At 38.5% G+C, this 8,590-nt stretch overlaps 1 long non-coding RNA gene across 2 annotated transcripts; it reads right to left on the bottom strand.

Annotated features, from left to right (window-relative positions):
• Nucleotides 1–519: 519 nt before the first annotated feature.
• LOC115610507 lies at nucleotides 520–7,541 on the bottom strand. Of its 2 annotated transcripts, XR_003992263.1 has the most exons (4): nucleotides 7,514–7,541; nucleotides 6,692–6,737; nucleotides 5,515–5,774; nucleotides 520–4,912 (listed from the first exon to the last, which is right to left on the bottom strand). It is a non-coding gene; the product is annotated as an uncharacterized LOC115610507 (long non-coding RNA). The 2 variants fall into 2 exon arrangements; XR_003992262.1 differs by lacking the exons at nucleotides 6,692–6,737; nucleotides 7,514–7,541 and having other exon boundaries at nucleotides 5,515–6,292.
• Between the last annotated feature and the right edge of the window lie 1,049 nt (nucleotides 7,542–8,590).

Here is an 8,590-nt window from a genome sequence, read left to right as displayed (position 1 = left end):
ATTGTTTAATAGGAATTGTTTAATAGGAAGTAAGTGAGGTATTAGATTGATCTATTTTTGGTTTGCATTTGTTTTGTGGTTTTGTTTTAGTTACTCCTTCATTTTACTTTCCAAATTTAAACTCATTATTATTTGCCAGGACCAGGGATATTGCAGAATGAACTTGTAAGCTTCCTGCCACAGGATACTATTGACACAGTTAAGGGAATTACGAGTGGGTACGGGAGGGAAATATTAGGCATTTATATGAATAAGAACAGCATCTGCAGTTAAACTACATGGTTTATATTTATATCAGCCGTCGAGCCCTGTGTTCCAGGATATAGAATGTAAAATAGAGAGTAGAAGAATCAGTAGTATAAACATCATTGTAATTTTAGAACTAGACGCTCGCAGTGTGCTTCTGGGACCAGATATATAGCAAAAAGTTATGCTTCGCATATTTTTGCAATACCAGAATAACAGAGGAGGCAGGAAGTGAAAAGAAAAAAAAAAAACCAACAAAACTGGTCAGCAAGATTTCTGTTTATATTTCTTGGTTTTATTTCTAATGGGTTTCCACTGAAGGTATTTATCACTCCACAGCGTGTCCTTTGGTTACCACAACTCACAGCGTCAACTCTCTGAAATTTCAGCATCCAATATAAGATTACAAACTTTAATTCCACATCTGGAATATCAGCTTTCATTTAAAGAAGATCTAAATTGTAGGTGATATTTCTTTCCACATGTAACTTTAAAAAGAGAAAGCTTAAGGCCCTAAAGATACATTGGCTATGAATGAGGCTAGGCTAACTTTCTTGCCACTCATGCATTGCAATGTGTTTTTAGTGTTTTGTAAGTTGATGATTCAAATGAAAAAATGTATACCAGCGAACAGGTAGTATTAATAATAATGATAAAAACAGCATTAATAATGCAAATCCCATACATGTCTCTTCAAATTCTTGTAAAAATGCCATTTCTAAAACCCCTGAAAACTATCAATAAATCTTCGTTAAAAATTAAAGCCACAGAATGCAAAAGAGTGGAGGAGTAAAAAGCTAAGACATTTATAAAAAGTAATTCATCAGACCAAAGAGGAAGTATTTTCAAAACAAACACAAACTGTGAAGGAAGTTCAGGATTTGGGGCCAGGGAGCTGTTAAAGATGGAAGGAATAATATGGACAAAAAGCGGAGCCGAAAATGTTACACATTAGTAGGAATTCATAGTTTTCCACTGAAGGAAAGAAATTAATTCTTGGATATTTATAGAAAGGAAGTGTCATTACTACGTACTGTTTTATAAAATGAAAATTTAATAGTGTATAGAAGGCAAATTCTGTCACCTTGCATTTTTTTTGAATTGTGGTGCCATGCCTGCTCTCATACTGTCACACATACACTTACCCATTTACAGAATACTCATAGAAAATTAGAATTTTTTTAACTCTCATTTCCTACATGAAATTAATTCAAAACCAAAAAAAAACTGGAAAGTATGGCTTAATAATGGACTGTTAGATACACAGTGTGAAAATAATCCGACAAAGATAAGAAGAAAACTGATTTAGGAAGACATCCAATTTGAAATAAACCATTGTTGTCTGAAAGCCAAGGCTTAGGTGAAGCAAATTTCAGATATTAGAAATATTTTGCCCTCATATATGCACAGAGCTATAAGACTACAGATAGGGTGCCCTGATTATAGATATAGGCTGTATAATGGCCATTTATTGAGCTGTGCAGTTTTTGATGCCACTCCACATTTAACAGCTGTGATGGAGACTTCTGTGATACTCATTCCAACACTGACACCCTCAAGTCATATTTCTTCCCTTGTCACAAAGTATTTATTTTTATCAGCAGCTTGTCATTCAAGTGTATTAAAAAAAAACAAATGGAGAAACGGACTGTGTGGCCCCTCTGTGTCAACTGGGAAGATAATGTCTCTCAATTTAGTGCCACTGTTTGGTTATTGTACATTCATAAGTAATCAAATATCAGTTCAAAGACTCCAGGCATCAGAACTGAGAGAGGGGCTGGAAAGCATAGGTAGTATTGAATTTTTCCCTTACTCTCACAAAACAAGTCATCCTGTTAATAATCTGGCTCTCATCCCAGCCAGACATAACACATTTTGAAGTCGTCTTTCTCCCTGGCTGTGTCAGAATTGGCAGCTGTATTCACAACTAGAAAGTTTCCGAATGGTCAGACAGGTTTGTTTTGTTTTCTTGCCCTCACGCTAAACACTTTTCCAGTACCAGTGAACAGAGAAGAACAAAAGCAAGTGGCATATCTGCAGTTGCACATTAGCTTGGCATCACATGGGTATGAACTCAGAAAGAACTATGCTGAAACAAGCTGGACAGTCTTAATGACACAAGATATCTCAGTCTGAAACCTGAACTAATAAAGCTAAAGCCGTGTTAAATTTGTTCCTCCTCTGATTTGTATAAACACTGAGGCAAGAAACAGAAGCTGCTAGCTGTTCGTAAGACAGGAAAAACAAGATTTGTTATAGGAAGAAAAATAAAAGTTAAAAAAATAGATACAACCATATAGATTGGCTGCTTATCACTCTGTAATGTAACCTACATGTCTGCATTTTCTACACACAGAAACGCAGATCCATCCTACACCTAATGTAACCATTAATTTCAGCTTGCTTCTGTGGTGGGGAAGCTGTGGGGTGTAATCCAGCAGTGCTGGGCACCATAGCTTCATAACATCTTAGCAAAGCCAACAAACTGTAGCTCCTTCTGTCTACAACTACGTTTACTTGTGTTCTTGTTTAGAAATTTTAAACTTGCTTAGGGGATATGGCTTGGGATTTTCCAGAGCTACACCTATGGTCAGATATCCCCACGGTTCACTTCCGTTTGTGTATATGTTTATATGCCAACCTATGTCAGTTGTTCAGGCATGTCTAAAAGGAAGGTTACCAGTGTAATCCAGAACTCTGTCTTCAGAGTCTGTATAAGTATAATCTGTTTAAGTATACTCTCTGCTTAACGTGCCTGTGTTGTGCACACTGAGTATAGGAACCCTTTTCACATCAAGTGACAATCTATTTTTTTAAAGCTTTAATCTTTCTTCATAAAACATATGACATGGTATTCTGGATAGTTGACTTGATAGATCATGTAGCAATCTAAGCCAAAACCTGCTGGTTTTAAGCCCTCCAATGAACTGCTGCCCAGTTTGCCAGTCGAAATAGGACAATGCTATATTGCTAAATTGAGAGACATTATCTGACAAGAACATGGTGCAGGAACCTGCTTCTGCTGTGCCTGAGCCATGCCCACTATCTTGCCTGGGAGCCTGCAAACCAGTCACCACTCCACCTTTTTTCACTTGAAAGCCCCAAATCAAGGGCTGGGAAAGCAGACCCGTGAAGAAGCCCATGGTGGTAGCTGGTGGCCTTCGAAGCAGAGGCTGTGATGACCTGGATTCCACCCTCATCGCCTTCCACTGCTGAGGGGCGGAGACAAACATGTACATTTCTCCTGCACCCAAAGCAGGGGCTGTTCTGGGTAGAAGCATTTGCATACTGTTTTAAAATAGCAGTTTGCAAGAACCTCCCAGTTAAGAAATTCTGGTCAGCCTGCCTTTATAATTCCCCCTCCCTGAGGCTGTCCCCTCTGGGATCCTCCAAATGTACCCTGCCTATAAGTTTCTTTCCATAGGAAATCCCGAAGCATCCTACAGCATTCTGACATATAGCATGACACCAGTATTTGTTCAGCAGACCTCCCTACCAGTACAGTACAATAGACATTTACAGTGCTGTAAAATTCAGCTAATGTGTTTAGTAAATCTGTTTCTAGAAAGGTTACAGGATGTGCTGCTTTTATCATTACAGGTGAAGCTGGCTTCTATGCATTTGACATTTTGGAGTGTGTTTTCATAGATCCTAAAAGGTCTTTTTGTCATATAATAATCTAAAACTTGTTCCCATAGGGACCTGAAAATGAGCAACTTCTCTTTTCATATGCGTCAATTTGCTCGCATAGAATATTGATCCTCATGAGTCTTTTCTTGCTCTACATCCCACTAGAAGGGCTCATATATATTTTGTAATTCTCATATATATGTGTGTGTGTGTGATCTTTCCCCACCTTGCAAAGCTGGAGGATTGTAAATTACTTTATTTCAATTTTCTCTGAAATGTAAACTTTTGTGAGTGCATTTATATTTCTGCTCTTTCCCGATGCATCATAAAGTTGTAAGGGTTTCACAGCTACCATTCATATTTTGCTTGTGTCTTTCTGGAAATGTCAGAGGCAAGTAATATCACACACTGCAGTCTGAGCATGTATCTACATGTGCTATTTTGTGTTTGTGTTTGAATAACTTAGTATGCATCACTATTTTGAGAAACAAGCTTTGATCGTTATTGCTTCTAACAACAATATTAATACTAATACACAGTATTCTTAACAAAGCACATCATGGGGCATTTTGCAATTCAAATACAATTAAAAAGCAACATCAAATAAATGTTTTATTTTGATTTAAAATATGTGTGATTCATCTCTCTAAATATGCACCAAATCGAGAATATTAGAAAACAAGTTTTTAGGGCTGCCTTCAATGTCCTGTCAGAGAGCAAGGTTTTCTGCAGCCTACAGATGGCTGGGATTCCTCCTTGTCTGTGAAAGGAGGATGGAGTTCAGCTCACTAACCCCAAGGCTGCCAACACATGTTGGCACTCTCAGGGCCACCCCAGTTACCTTCACAGCACCCAATAGCTTCGTTCCGTCACTTCTTCTCAATCAAAACAGTTTTCCATATTCCACCAGCTCCACCTTGAAGAAGACGGCTGCTGGCAGAGAGGAGAATGTCCAGGTGTGACTGAAGATCATTGAATATCCTCTTCAAAAATCTCAGTGCTGCTGCTGGAAAAATACCACAGCCTGTATGAAAAGCTTTTAGAGAAGACAAAAAAGTTAACATTTATTTACAAACTGAGCAAATTTGTGCATAAACTCGCTGTGAGGCAATCACTGAAACACATAACAGCATTGTTTTATGAGTATCATTATAATTTGAAATCTCACATTGGCTTGCCAGTGTTAAAAATATTTTTCTTGCTTCCTTAATTCACACATGCATGCAGAAATCCACCCTCCTTAAGCTTATTATTTGACCCTGCTTTAACAGAAGGTCTGTCTGAAGTCTCCACACCTTAGACATCTATTTTATTTCTTAAAATGAACTCCATTCTTTAGAAATGAAACGAAGGCTTCAGAATATTATACGTATCAGATGAAAAATTTAAAGCAGACTGTACCGCTTCATCCTAGTTGATAAATTTCACATTATGATATGCTGTAACCCCTCCCAGTAGTACTCCAAATATTGCATATTGGTTTTGCATATCATCTTCTCTTGGGAAGGATGCTTCACTTGTGAATTTAGTCATTGCCTCCAGCAAAAGTTATATGACATTAAAAGAATACGAGAAAGGGAGGAAAAAAGTTCTCAAGAAATGGTTGCATGCCAGAAGAAATGAATGTAATAAACTTACCCATGAACATGAATTTGGCCAGCAGACTCATACAAGGATTTTCTCTGATTTGCTCCAGGTATTGGCATTGCACCGGTGCATGCAGTCAGTCAGCAGGCAAGAGGGGTCATGCTCAGAGCAGCATCACTTCTCTGGAGGGGAGACTGTTTTTGCAAACTGCCACAGGCATCTTTGTGGAGTGGGTGCTGCCTGAGTGTGGGTCTGCAGCAGTGAAGCTGCCCAGCTCTGCCACTCCAAGTAAACTCCACTCACAGCTTCATCTGCAGAGACAGCACAAGGATTGAGGTTATTGATACAAAGCACTTCCAGGCATGGGGAGGCCATTGTGGCTAAATGACAAGACATTAAATGCCTTTGAGCATATGTCATGTATCACAGACTACCTGTTCCTGCTTTCTAGCTTCTGCTTGTGGGAAGGACTACTATTTGGTAAACTATCGGGCTTTACAATGGGAGTGAAATTTTATTGTTTAAAATAGGAAATCTTATGTCTGGTGATTATACGAAAGGGTTAAATTTGCTGCAATCCCAGCCATGCCCATCCATGTAATGGAAACTACGCTGATTTTTTTTTTTTTTTTGCACCCTCTACATCATTTTTCAACCATGTTCAACATCTGACGATGCTAATGACTTTTCGGGGTTGCATAGAACACTTAAGATTACTTGTGTGTAAGGAATTTTGAGACCCAGCAATGTGGTTCATCTATTGTGCATTATTCATAGAATCAGAGAGCAGTTGGATTGGAAGGGACCTAAAAGATCATCTAGTTCCAACCTCCCTGCCATTGGCAGGGACAATCTGATGAAGGGAATTATGCCTCTTTCAGAAGAATGTTAAAAATAGTTTCTACCTAAGTCATACAAAAAAATTTCTTGTAAAATAATATGGATTATTTTCTTTCTTTTGGGTGTTATGTGTGGGCAGGAGGCAAACTGTTAGCTAAAGTAAGTGAAAATTGAAATTTCAACCTCTCAAGAGTTGGCATCCACGTAGAGAAGTCTTAATAGGTTTAGCAGGAGATTCAATATTATATTATCTGGACTGTCTTACCAGTATAAAGCTGCTACATTTAGTGAGAATAGTAACTAAAAAAACTACAAGTAAAGGGGGAGAAAGTAATTCCAAAGACACAGAAAATGCTTTAACAATACATCCTTTGTACAATTAGCTTACTGCACATCCATAACATTGTATCAATGGTTAAGCAAGGAACTGGGTCCTGTAAAGAGAAAGAATTGACCAACCGTGACAACACTGTTTAGTTTAAAAGGAGAAAGGAAAACATTTGCATAATCTCTGTCATGAGCAATGACTTAATATTTTGAGACAAACAGCAATTCTTGGTTCACAAAACCAGTGGTAGAGAAGAAAGATTTCTGCTGTAATAATTTTAATAAATTGTGATCTGTGTAGATTATATTTGATGCTACTAAAGCACACAGTATGTATGCAAATACCAGAACATTCTCCACTGTATTTGAATGATTTTGGGCAACTTGCTATTTCTGAGAACTTTGGAACAACTTGAACTGAATAACTGACCTTCAAGATTAGATTATTTTGTAAATTGTAAGCAATAGAAAGTGTAAGCAATAGGATAGTGTATTTCTTTTGACAATAAATATTGAAAACTTTGATGATGTGTTCCCAAAAGATACATTTTTTACATGTTAAGGAACAGTTTTCTTGCTTGTTCATAATTTCTGTATAATATTCCAAATATTCTGCTCAGTCATCTCCTAGATTATTTTTTTTTTCCCTGTTTCGTGGTTTGAGCCCAGCCGGTAACTCGGAACCACGCAGCCACTCGCTCACTCCCCCCCTTCTTCGTCCCCCTGCTCCCGGAGGGATGGGGAGGAGAATCAAAGGAATGTAACTCCCACGGGTTGAGATAAGAACAGTCCAGTAGCTAAGGTATAATACAAACCACTACTGCTACCACCAATGACAATAATGATTAGTGAAATAACAAGGGGAGAGGATACAATTGCTCACCACCCGCCGGCCGATACCCAGCCCGACCTGAGCAGCGATCTGGGCCTTCCGGGTAACTCCCCCCAGTTTATATACTGGGCATGACGTGCTGTGGTATGGAATACCCCTTTGGCTGTTTGGGTCAGGTGTCCTGTCTCTGCTTCCTCCCGGCTTCCCCTCCTCCCTGGCAGAGCATGAGACTGAGAAAGTCCTTGGTCGGAGTAAACATTACTTAGCAACAACTAAAAACATCGGTGTTATCAGCGTTGTTCCCAGGCTGAAAGTTAAAAAACACAGCACTGCACCAGCTACTAAGAAGGAGAAAAAATGACTGCTATAGCTGAACCCAGGACACCCTGACAGTGTGGTTGGTTTTCAGTAACTCTTCTTTTAATTCATAAAATAAATAGGTAGAAGGGCCAATGGTGTAATGACTACTATAGAAATTACTGTTGGCTCTCTACTCCATTAACAAAAAAACCCAAAACAAAACAGATTTCTGCATCTTTTTCTGAAGACCAATTTAATAACTTTCTTCCCACTCTCCCTATTACTTAAAACAGTCGAACAGTAGAAAAACACCTGTGTTTGTAAGTAAGGGCGTTATCCCTCTCAGAGTGTTTCCTTGCTTTATATTGGTACATTTTTTCCCATTAAAATAAACATGAGCTGACACTTGCCAATGGTCAATAAGATAATTTTTTTTCCAGAACACTTCTTATTTGTGTCTTTAACACATAGCATGCCTGGGCAAGGTAGGAAAAAAAAAAAGATAAGAATCTTGTATTACATCTCCAGGGGGTTGATACATTTTGAGCCTCACAGATGCAAATAATACCAATTGCTGGTTGAGGCAGTATCAAACCATATTCTGCTTAAGATGATTCTCGCAACAGTGAAATTAGTATGCTGGAAAGAAATGGGGGAGGGGAGAGGAAAATCTGGCATAATTTGGGCTGTCAATTGGACAAAAGCTGATGTAGTGATGTTAACTTCAAAAAATGTCTCTAGAGAGCCACAAAGCACAGAGATAACTTGATTAAGATCAGAACAGATAGGAAATGCTGTCTGTCAGTGCTATGGGCTTCAGCACTACTA

Source organism: Strigops habroptila, chromosome 7, assembly GCF_004027225.2.
Source record: "Strigops habroptila isolate Jane chromosome 7, bStrHab1.2.pri, whole genome shotgun sequence".
Classification (NCBI taxonomy): domain Eukaryota; kingdom Metazoa; phylum Chordata; class Aves; order Psittaciformes; family Psittacidae; genus Strigops; species Strigops habroptila.
Note: the sequence above shows the minus strand (reverse complement) of the source record. Positions and strands in the feature narration are given on the sequence as shown.